Raw genomic sequence first — 12203 nt, 5'->3', positions numbered from 1 at the left:
TCTTTGCTACTTACACCCAGTTGACTGTAAGAACCCAGTAAGTCGTGGGCTGACCCACCTGGCCCATCTTCTGGTGGGAAGGAGAAGCATGGTGCAGCCAGCCCTGGTGCCAGCGTGGATGAGACCTGCAGCAGGGCAGCTTGCACCACTGTCAGGAGCTTCTCACCAGGGAAGGCATCTGGGGGAGGTAGATCACTCTTCTCTGGCAATGGGGAGCATCTCCAGAAGCAGTTTCCCATCCAGCTTCAACCAGCAAGCTTGCTTCTTCAAACCCTGTGGTTTCAGGAGGTGTGAGTGCCCAGATGCTATCCCACCCCTCAGGTGGGCTGGGGAACATGCCTTTTTGCATGCCCCTAGCCCAGCCTTTGCTTAGAAAGGCTTAAATCCCAGGAAAGATCTTGCACTGGTGAAAGGTAGGAGTGCACAAGGGCAGTGACACAGGGAACAGGCACAGGGGAGCTCAGAACTGCTCTGAGCTGAAAACAGTCTTTAGGCAGTTTGGCCATCTTTGCCTGGAAACCAAAGTGAACCTGACCTGCTTTAAACCAGTGTGAGTAATGTGAATCTCAGCCTGGCATAAGCAGGTTTTTCTGGTTCTTGCTGCAGCTTTTCCCCCTCCTTCCCTGCCTGGGCTCCCAGTTTCATGCTGGAAGGGCACCCAAGCCTGGCACAGTTTCCATCCTTTGGGACACCTTTTCCTGCTCCCTACCCATGCCATTCCCATTGATCCCTAATTGCTTTTCCAACACCATGCCTCAGAAGCCACCTGCCAGTCTGTGCTCTCAGAATCCCCCCCATTACACACAGCCAGTCCCTCATCTCCAGCCTCACAGCCCTCTCACACCAAAACTGGAGGTTCTCTCCCATGCCTTACTCTGCTGTGGCTCCTGGTGCCAGGTGTCAGAGCACAGCACAGTCTTGCACCAGCTCTGCGTCTTGGTAGTACCAAGTGGGGACCTCGCGCAGAAACAAGGAGGGTCCCAAGCCTGGATTGCTTTGGATACTGACTTGGACATCCAAGTCCACCTCTCGACACAAGCTTGCAAAGGACAGGCAAGTTCTATAGTTTCTAATTGTCCTATATAATTTTTATACTCAAAATCTTTTTTTTTATTATTTTTTTTTATTTTTTTTTTATTTTTCCCTGGCTAACACTAGGGTTATGTATTAAGACCCCAGTTCAGCAAGATAGTTAAATCTGGGCTGGAACCCAATACTAAAGACATAAACCCCTGCAGGATTTAATCCTAGGTTTCAGTCCTATGGAGCCAAAGCTCTTTGGTGAACAGGGATGAAGGCCTAAAATCACTCCAGTTCCTCTGTGTCTCCCTGGAAATTCCAGTCTGGTGGGAAAGCAGCCAAGCAGCTGTCTCTTTTGAAAGTACAATGATGATAACAATTGTTATCCTTAGTTGATTAAGTCCTAAGTGGTTCCTATATGCACCTGAAACACACAAATAACAATATCTAAACAAAGAGGAGCAGAGATTTTTTTCCTCTTTGACAAAATTTCACAGTCTGTCTTTTAATTTTAAAGATAAATTGTTAATATCTTCAAGGGACTGGCTTCTTGTTAGCTATTGATTTTACATGAAGATATATGGTCTCCATGTCCAGAGTACAGAAGTAGATTAGGCCACGTCAACTGGAATTCACTTGGGGAGCCAAATAGAAAACAGATTTTATTACCTACTCTACTAAGAATAAATAGTACCTGATGCCTACATAGTATCACTGTATCCTTAACCCAAGTTTTTCTAGTAACTACACGAATCATGCAAACAAAGTTGCTTTTCCATTTGTATGTTAGCAGAGTTGCTTTTCCATTTGTATGTTAGCAGCATGACTGAAACAGAAATATCATCCAACAGATGCACATTCAGCATGTATCTTCCTTTCTATTGGGAAGTCAGTAAATTGGCTTTTGCTTCCATAATGCTGAGCTCTTGGCAATTTCTGAGCACACCCGTACTCAGCACACAGCAGGCAGCTCTAATAACAGGCGACCTAAGCAAAAAGGAGGATTTAGACTGCCCTCCTTGCTCACCAACATTTTCCACCTCTTAATAGTCAATATTTGCCTTCAGGCTGTGGGTTAGTTAAAGAAGTCAGGGCAGCCCAGCACCAGTAAGGCTCTGCAAGTGGTGTTCATCTCCTGCACCTTGAGTGAACCAGCATAGTCCCAAAACATGCACAACAACCCTGGGAAGGACATGGCACAGCACATGTACTCCCCTCCCAATGGCTCTCTGGCAGGTCCTATTTTTTTATACCAAGCATTCCCCCTCTTCTCACCAGGCATGGGAAATATGCCTGGCTACCATTCAGGGAGAGTGGAATACAACTGAAAAGCCAGAAACTTTAGACAGGATGAAGCCTGGACTGTACTGCCCTCAACAAGTGGGAGTTTTAGAAAATACCACCTTTGTGAAACCAGAGAGAGAAGACAATACAGAGTGTGGCATGGGCAATGAAATATGTATGTACCTAGGACCTCATCCAGCCCTCTCCCGACACTGTACCTCTTGCCTTTGCATTCAAGGGGCACTGGATCTCGTCCAAAAAAGATGCAGGGGAACAAATGTAGCCGTGGCAACCCCACCAAAGACAGGGAGGAACAAAGAGGACCCCCGGGGTGAACTTGTTTCCATTTTTAATCCTTATCTATACCCATCACCCCCATGCATGGAAAGAGGCTTCTCAGCTGTATAGATTTGCATTGCTATGGGAGTTTGAAGTGATAAAACATTTGGCCTGCCCATTCAAAAACAATTAGTGATTCAAAACAGTCTGAGACGTTTTAAAGGGGCCTGGTTTTCAAAGAGACAGGTGCTCTGAGCTGACTTTAGGGGAAAATTGATTTTTTTAGAAAAAAGAAGTCACGGGCTGCTTGAAAACACACTGCCTTCAAGCCTTAGTAGTGAAAAATAAATATTGTACAAAAAAATCCAGTTTAGGTTGGTAAAATCTATGAAGAGGTGGGAAGAAAAAGCTTGATTTACAGTGCTGGTAGAAGGACTGTTTATCTATCTATTGAACACATATAATTTATATTTTCATGTTACAGGTTTCCCCTCCACCACCACGAGTAATGCAGGCAGAGCCATCTCCCACTAAGGCTGCTACCCCAGCATCCCTGTCCCAACACAACATCAGCACCGAGCCAGACTTTCTCCCCCAGATCTCCATTCAGGAGAGGACGTATTTTTTGAGCATTGTTGCTCTTGGACTTTTAAATCTACCTAGGCAAAAGAGCAGCTTTCCAGCCTTTAATCTGACTGCAGGGACGAGCACATCCTTGCCGCCACTGTTGCAGGGCAAACCCAGGCAAGAAATGAGACCTGCACCACAGCTGTTACAGTCTCTGGCAGGATGAAAAGCCCTGGAAAGGCAGCCCGGGGATGACTACTCTCAGGGTCTCTGGGAAAAGGCAGGAAAATTCATGCCAAGAATGAGTTTGCCTGCGCAGAGACACCAGGGCAGGACAAGCTGGTATATAAATGTCCAGTGCAGAGAAGCGTCCACTCTCCCCCAAAGGAGTTGTTCTGTGGTGCCCTCCCCATGCAGCTCCTTTTCTCCTTCTATCAGCAGGAGACATAAAGAGGCTCCTGCAACAGGCAACTGAGGCTTTTGCTTGATGCTGTGGAGGCTCCAGCTTCTCTCTATCCCATGCTGTCTAGTCATGCTGACACAACTACTGAATTGTTGGGTTAGGAGGAAAAGGGAGAAGGAAGAGATTTCTGACTTCCATCTGGAGGCATTTTCTCCTTCCCACTATGCTGTGTACAGCACCAGGGCTCCCTGCAAAAGCATCCCAGTCAGCCAAAGTTGTTTCCACTGCACGTGCCACATTGCCCGGGGGCTGCTGCTGGGGCTTTGCCAGGCAGAAATCAGCAGAAGACTGAAGGAAAGGGCAGGGCTCAGATAAAAAAAAAAAAAAGAGAGGATTTCTTCCAGAGACCACTTAAAAGCTAATAGGGTAGAGGGCCACAGCTGGCAGGGGATGCATTTTAAACTGTTTCTTAATCTGAGAGCAGATATATCCATCACCATCTCTAACATCTGTCTGGCAAGCTGGATGGATGGGGGCAATAATCTCTGAGGCTGTTCCATGCAGACTAACTAAGAGGGAAACTAGGCAGCAGATATATTCACCACCCATCAGGGGTTTCCAAGGCAAAGCACTGGTTGTGAGCAGGTGCTGCTCGGCCCTGGAGAGCGATGGAGGAACACCCCCAGGTGGTGCAGATATCTTTCTTTCCCCACAGAGCTGCAGGAATCAAATGCTCACGGGGGGGAAAAACGCCCTCCACTACATGCAGCTTTGCAGGGCTTAAAGAGCGTCTTAGCTGCTCAGCTCCAGAGCTAGTGTTCTGTAATTCAATATAAGCCTCCAACTGAGATCAGGGCATGCAACGTGCACTTGCACACATATGGGGACATCTCCTACCCCAGCAGCTTTCACGCTGGAGAAGACTATTAAAAGGAGAGAGAAATAATATTTCTTCCTATTTACCAAACGTAAAATGAAATTATGAGATCCAGCTTAAAACCAAAATAAACAGTACGCAGATATTAGTCTGCACTTTTAGGCACTTACATGTCTTCTTTCAACAGATCCCGATTGATTTTTGCCCAAGCTATAAAGCATCAAAGGCAGAGGCGCAAATTGCAGCTGCTTTCTCTGGTCCCAGGCTGCTAAACCTGCACTTCTCTGCCATACTTGGCCAAAACAAGGGGCCAGACCTACAAACCTATTCCAGGTGCTCTTCAGAGTTGCTATACCTGCAAGAATAACCTAGATTTTAGGCAAGGTCATGAGCACGTGTGAAATGCAAAAAGTAGCAGTAAGACAAGAACCATGGGTGTTGTGGAAGGGGCCCAAGACACCTGTCTGGGGCTGTTCTCAAAAGGTCCATCAGCCTTCATGGTATCTGCTGTGTTTCTTGTCTCCCCAACAGCAGCTGTTTGTGTGGATATCTCACTTTTCTTAGCACATACACATGCAGCATCAGGTTTTAACTCCCACTGTTGCAAAGACACGTTAGAAATGTGACCCTGAAATGCTGCAAAGGTTCAGAAAGTAAAGCGTACTCACAATTCACTTATTCAGTCTTAAACTTTGGGGTTGTGCTGCTTTTTGGGTTGACAAATTGGTGTGGTTCAAATAGAGTACTAAAATGCCAGAGGTTATCCCCCAAATCAGGTGTCAGAAAGGATAAATGGAGTCTAATGGCAGCTACGGGAAGGACTTCCCTAGATCTTATGGGACCCTCAAAGTCATCTAGCAATCACCTGGAACAACTCACCAGACAAGAAGAAAGAAGAGGCATAGCTGAACCAGTAGGTCTGGAAGTGGTCCAGAAGACCATTTCCAACCCACTGCTGGCACCCACCACTCGCTCCCTCCCAAAGGAAATTTCCAACCACTCTGGTTCACTTGTGTGACAAGTTTTTCTTCCCCTGCCTCTGCTCAGGTGTGACTGTATCATCTGCTTTTCAGCCAAGAGGATGCTTCACACTGAAGGGATCCAGAGACAAGCCTTGTAATTAGGAGGTGGGTGCCACCCACCAGTTAATCCCTCCTCCTTCCTCATTGAGCCTGGGAAATATGTAGCCAGGTTTGTTTATATTGCCCATACAACTTATCATTTGTTCATGCTGCTTTCTGTCTTCAAAGCACTTCAGAAGGAGTTTTGCAAGCTTCTCCCCAGCCCTCATGTGACAAAGGATTTGGAAAGGGGATGGAAGGGGATCAGGGAAAAGGAAAGGTAAATAATTTGCCCCAGGACAAAGAGATTTGGCAGTAGAGCCAGGATCAACACCCAACAGCTCCAGCCGCTGAATCTCGTGCTCTGATCTCTGCCAGTACCTCACTATCTTCAGGTTCAAAATATTGTATTGGTAGGGCTTATGGTATTGTGTAGCTCAGTGATCATCTTGGTACCAGAGAGCAGGTTTCAAGGGATTTCCTTCAGCCCAGCACTCCTGTGATCAGAGCCACTGGACCTAGTGGTCCTGGACCAATGATTAAACTAAAGAATTTCAAACATCTGGCAGTGGTCAGTAAAACCACAATCAACATGTTTCCCTTATCAGCACCAGAGGAACCACAGAGGAAAGGATTCATCCATGACCTCGCATTCAAGCTGATATTTTGGACTGGTTAAAACAGGCAGTGGTGGGCCAACAGCTGCACTTCCCCCTCCACCATGCCTGCACTGCTTTTGGTGCAGAGAACTAGATCAAGGACTTGTCCAGCTGTAGAAAATCCCCAAGGGAGAAAATGTTGGGTTTTTTTTTCTTACGCCAGACCAGTGCCTCTGCATCAGGCAGTTGGGTAAATGCTCATGCCAACAAACAAGGTGGAGCAGTGAGTGCTTGGATCAGGCTGGGGAAGGAGAACAGTTGAAACCACTTTTCCCATCACTAACCATAACAGTAGAGCAGCTCCAGGCGTGTCAATGGAACTACAGCAACCTGGACCAGCACTATCATTTCTATCAGCCAGTACCTGGAAACACCTGGCCCACTTGCCCAAAATTATTAATATATTGATAACCCTGCCACAGCTTTACTGTTGGTACTGACTTGCTAAGCCCCTTAAATCATTGCTGGGGCAAGAGCAGACTCTCTCCTGGGTGGTCCTGGGCCCACATATTACTTATTTTCTCCCCATCACTGGAACAATCTTGTACTGGAATTTGTTTTGCTGGTTTTGCTGCAATTTTTCTCTCTTGCTACAGAGGGAAAGGAAAGCTCAAGAATTTGGAGAGAAAAGACATACTCCCCATCTTTGTCTCTTAATCATGAGACAAAATGAAAAGGTTTGAGCAGATAAAGAGCCACTCAACCAGAGCATTCCTGGTACCAGACCAACCTGGTGAGCTCGAACCTTGGGTAAGGTGAGAGCACCACTATCAGCCCCTTGGCCCTGCTGGGAGAGCCTGCCATTTGCTCTCCTCCTGGCAATGTGTGTCAAGGTTCTGCCCCTTACTTTGCTTTCACCCTCTCAGCTGTAAAATAGATGTAAGGCATCTTTCCCAAAGCCCTCCAGGACCTGATGATGAAGACTCCAGAAGCATTAGAGGACTCCAGCGTCACCACTGCTTTGGGGATTACTCCTTTCTGGGGTAGGAGAGGGTGGCAATTATAGGGATCATGTCTTCAGCCCTCTCCTGCATGAGAGGGGAGGGCAAAGCAATTTTGGCTTTTCCACTGATGGGTATGCAGGGCAAACAAACACAAAGTGCCAAGGTTAGAGACTGCAGGCACTGGGGGTGATGCAGCACCTGAGATAGCCTCCGACACTAGGACTAAGTGAGGACTACCAGCTCCCTGTACTTGCAGGCTGAGTAATATCCTGAGGAGCCCAAACACACATGGAGATGGCTGGGACTTGAGAAATCTTGCCCAAGGGCCATGGGGCTCTACCAAGTGACCACACAAACTTCTGTAGATCCCACATTCATTAAAAGTAAAATTAATGTCTCCCCTTAATAACCTCATTAATGATGTCTGCTCTCCTAGGAACCAGGATTGCTTGAACCTCATGTCTATGGATGAAATCTGAGCTTATGCTGAAACCTTCTGGTGAGTGAGCTTTGCTGGGGTCCCTCTGCTACAAGAACTCTCTGGCGTCTAACAGAGATTTGGTCTATGCCAGGCATTTCTAGGGACAGTGAGTATGTCTTTCTCTTTCCTCCCTTCAAGACCCATTTTCAGGACACTTTTAGGTGTCCTGAAGCAGAGCATCTCTACTTCCTAAGTGTTTAAAGGGTATGAAGAGAAGGAAGGAGCACAGATTGACAGGCACACGAGTCCTACCATGTGTGTCTTTTTTTTTTAAGAAACCAACAGCAAAGAAAACAGACCAAGCTTTATTTTTCTTGGTATGGAGAAGGGATAATTTCCTGTTCATGATTCAGTGCTGTCATACAGAGACCAGCTGTGTCTTTAAAACACCGCTCATGACAGCACACCTCTCCAGGTAAGGTGCAATTACCTGGGAGTTCACTAGCTCACCACTAGCAATTACCCAACTGCCCTGTGTCCCATCAACACACCCTAATCACCACATCATCACTACAGCCTTAAGACTGATGGCTCCTACAGTAAATACCATCATTAAGCATCTGGGAGTGAATTTACTACCAGCCATGGAGTGGTTACTTGCTGGGGTCACAGCAAACATGCAAACTGAACAGAAGGATTGTTATAAAATATGATCCCACTCAAATAAAAGCAGATGCTATTAGCAAGCAACAAGCACTGTTGATTCCATAAAACACCAGGAAAGACAAGTTATTTAATGACTATCTGGGAAAGTCCTGCTTCAGTGGGGCTAACACTCCCAGTCATACACTCCCTAGGCAGAACTCTTGGGGACATACAGAGTGAGCTGAATTTGTACCTTTTTATGGCCTGCAAGGTGTGGGTATGCTTTCCCCTCTCTTGGGTTTCAGAATGACATTACTGTTCATGGGTTTAATAAGGCTTGAAGAATGTACTTGCCTTAACCCTTCAGAGAAACAAGGCTTATTTGAACTAATTGGAGCAGGGAGAGCTGCTGGTCCAAGTAGGAGTATCACCCAGTCTCAAATTGCTAAATTTTAAAAACTGGCTTTAAAACATGATTGTTGAAAAAAAGAATGAAAATACCCAATTAGTTTAATTCACCTTTAGGCTTCTGAATTTTCAGGTTCATTTAGGTCAAACCTCCTCTTACTACATGGGACAGATGTTTTTTCTTAACTTTTATTTAGATATAAAAAGCATCACTGAATCTCACAGACCTGGTACCTGGGTTTTCCAGGCAAAGCCTATACTACTGAATTATAAACCCAGAATTATAAACCTTGGCAACACTGCATTATGCAGGATTTTTTTTTAACTGACAATTTGTGTTGCATATTCCCACTTAAACAGTGAAAAATGATCTATGTAACAGGCATGACCCTTTCCCTTTCTCTAATCCCCCCACGGTCCTGGGATAGGCTGACTGTGCTAATCTTACACCTCCAGGTCATCAGTGAGAATCCAGGTCAGCAACAAAACACTGCCAGCAAACCCCTCTCTGCACATTTTGTGATGTCCCTCTGCCTTTCCCTAACACCAGGATCTTGAGGAACTGCTCTTCTGCTACAAGCATGACACCAAGTCTTCTCGTGCCTTTGGTGCTGTGGGTAAGAATTGTTCAGGCAGCCCTCAGCCCTGTGCCCTGATAAATAACACAAGCTGTGATCTCAAAGGTCTTGGCATTGTTGCCCCACTCGTGGCACCAAGACCTTTCTGAGTTGGGGTGCTGCTTTTCAGTGTGTGCCACTGAATCCACACAGGACACCAGCCCTTCCACAAGCTCACCACCCACCACGGAGCCAGGAAGCTCCTCTGGGATGGATGTTACCCTGTGGAGGTGCTCCCTCGTCTAGGACAGCTTGGACCTGCTCTGTCATTAATGGCTGGCACATCTTTCACATCTGTTTACATGTTTGTCTCTGTTAGTTTTGACAGGTGCAAAACGGGCTGTGGTGAGTGCTGCCTCCCCGTGCCGGCAAGCGCCCTCCCCCAGCAAGCTTCTTACATCTCTGCTCCCATCTCCCAAGTAGAGGAAAAAGCCTTTTCTTTACAGCACACCCCCACAATGCTCCTCGCTTCCCTGCACACAATTGAGCCCTGGGGGACCCTTCCCTCCTCACCCTCCCCCCGGCTCCAGAGGAATGGACGTGCAGGCGGGTTGTGCTGAGACACAATCAGAGCAGCTATCAGCAGGAAAAGCTTTAATTTCAATTTAAAGCCACCTTCTTTTAGCACAGCTCGTAGCCTTGGCTGCCCTGCAGGGCTTTCGAGAGTTTGGTTAATCAGGCGAGCCCAAACTTACCCAAAATCACCCGCTCCGTCCTCTTGGGGCAAGAGAGCTGACCACAAACTGTCTGAAGGCCGCTTGACTCCTTCCTCCCTGCACAGCTTCTGCGCAAGCATCCCTCCCACAAAATCACTTTCAAGACCCCCAAAATCCCAGTGATTTCCCTTGCCCTACTCCCACTTAAAACAAGCTCCTGCACTGCCGTGTCTGTAGACAGGAGCACAGGTGCCGGCTGAGCGACGTGTAGAGTCAGTGCCGCCGTCGGCCACCTGACACCCACACTGAGTGAAACTCATCCCACCTCCAAAGCTGGGGCCGGGGCATGGCCCGGGACCGCGCAGAGGGTACCTGGAGGAGGGCCAGGGGCCCTCCGCGCTGCTCCTCGCCGTCGATGCCTGCCTTTCTCCAGCACCCGCCGCGCTCCCGGAGCCGAGTGGGGACGGGAAAGTCTGGCTCCTCCGCTTCTCGTTGCCAGGACACCTTGGCGTTCAAACCTGAGCTGGGACCAATCAGCCCCGGGGCCGGGGAGCACCAGCCTCACGTCATCCTCCCCTGGCGTTGATTTGAGCGAAAAAGCGTGACAGCGGTCACACAGCCCGTGGGGAGCTGCCTTTGTGCGGGTGGGCTCTGCCCCCACCCCTGCCGCTTGCTGGAAGCCTCTTCTGTCGGGCTGCGGAAAACAAAAGAACCGCGAAGAAGGGAAAGGAAAAGAGAATTTCTTTCCGACTGCCAAAATTGATTTCGAAAGCCTGGGCTCTTCCGGATGTCCTCGTTCTTCACCTCCCGGCTCCAGCCTAGACCCCGGTGGTCACCTCATCAGGGAGAGCCAGCGCCTGGATCGCTTCATTCAGGGAGCGGTAGAGCTTCCCCAGAACTGGCAGTGTGCTCCTTGTCCCCCAGTGTGGCTGCTTCCACCTGACTGGCTCTGCCCCAGACTGTGCAGCATGGGTGCAGACCCACAGACTCACAGTTCCAGGGATGCTTTCTGGCTTGGCTGCAGTTGCAGGGGCATTTTTTCTCCCAGCCAGCCCCTGCAAGATGTTTTTTACAGAGGCCAAAACTGCAGCCCTAAGCACCCCGTGAGCACAGGGCACATCAATACACAATGCAAACAGTCCATCTTTTGTTAGGGAAACTTTCCTGTCTGACCATTGGGAGGCACTTTGGCTGTCACAGTCCCAAATTTGAGTGCCTCCTGAATGATCAGACAGGAAAGTTTCCTTAACACCTTGGTGCTGGCTTCTCGGCTCAAACAGGTGCAGCTGCTGCCAAGGTGCACACCTGAGTGAAAGATGCAGCCTTGTTTCCTGTGGTGCCAGTGATGAGAACCAGTGCATTTTGCCTGCCCACAGCTGGAGAGGGTTAGACCCACCAGGCTCCTTCCCAAGGTGGGTAGGTCCAGGTTCCCAGGTACAAACTGAAGACAGACTTCCACATCATCTTGGTGGTGGTGATAGTGGGATGGACAACAGGGATCCAGAGATCTTGGCAGAGCTTCTTCCTTTGATCCCTTTAGACTCTCCAATCCAGGCATCTACGTGGATCTCCTTCCTGCTCACAGTTCAAAGTCATAGCATAACATCCTTCATGCCCAGAGCAGATGCTGAGCCTCTGGGATAAGTGTACTGGGTTTCTCTAACCCTGTTGCCTGTAATTTATTCTCCCCACCAGAAGACAACTGAGGTTTTGCCTGCTCCCAAGAGAAGATGACCTGAAGTGTGGTCTGAGCATGCTGGAGGGTGGAACCATAGGATCAACTCCATGTGGTGCTGTGCCTGACTCACTCTCCATTATACCACCTCCCAACCACTCATTTCACTTCATTAATTAGCTGCGCTGCCGAGGTGCAATTCACTCCCGTGGCCTGCACTTGGGCTGCTTTCCTTGTCACCCTGTGCCAGCAACAATTAATGAATCCAGGCTGGCTCCTTATCCCACTCTGCTCTGCAGGTGGATGCGAATGAGCTGTAGCAGCCTTTTCCCTGTGGATCCGCGTCTTTTCTGTACAGCATCAGGCACCTAGACTGCTGTCCTCACCTTTGGGCTCAATTCAGCACCTCTTGAATGAGGTATGATTTAATTAAGGACACTGTTTCTGCAGAAGATGGCCCCTGTGAGACTGTAAAGGACTTTAACTCATTAATTTTCTGGACATTCCTACAGTTAATTTGTGGTGACTTTATGCAGCAGACACGCACACAGGGAGGTGTCCATGTGGCTCTGAGGTTGCTCTGCTCATCCTTAGCACCAAGTCTCCAGTAGTGCTGATTAGACCACGGTTACAGATGTCCCTTGTTTGGCTCAGATATCAGATTTCTCCATTGACTCAATGAAGGAG

General features: G+C 48.2%; 1 protein-coding gene across 1 annotated transcript in view; it reads right to left on the bottom strand.

The window, feature by feature from the left end:
- RASSF7 (Ras association domain family member 7) overlaps positions 1-10313 on the bottom strand; it is a 36885-nt gene extending 26572 nt beyond the window's left edge. Inside the window, exon 1 of the mRNA XM_017813044.1 lies at positions 10214-10313. The gene's annotated coding sequence lies outside the window, so the exon portion shown is untranslated. The remainder of the gene's footprint in view (positions 1-10213) is intronic.
- Positions 10314-12203: the final 1890 nt, after the last annotated feature.

The sequence above is a fragment of the Lepidothrix coronata genome, unplaced genomic scaffold, assembly GCF_001604755.1.
Source record: "Lepidothrix coronata isolate B3197 unplaced genomic scaffold, Lepidothrix_coronata-1.0 Scaffold1, whole genome shotgun sequence".
Classification (NCBI taxonomy): Eukaryota; Metazoa; Chordata; class Aves; order Passeriformes; family Pipridae; genus Lepidothrix; species Lepidothrix coronata.
Note: the sequence above shows the minus strand (reverse complement) of the source record. Positions and strands in the feature narration are given on the sequence as shown.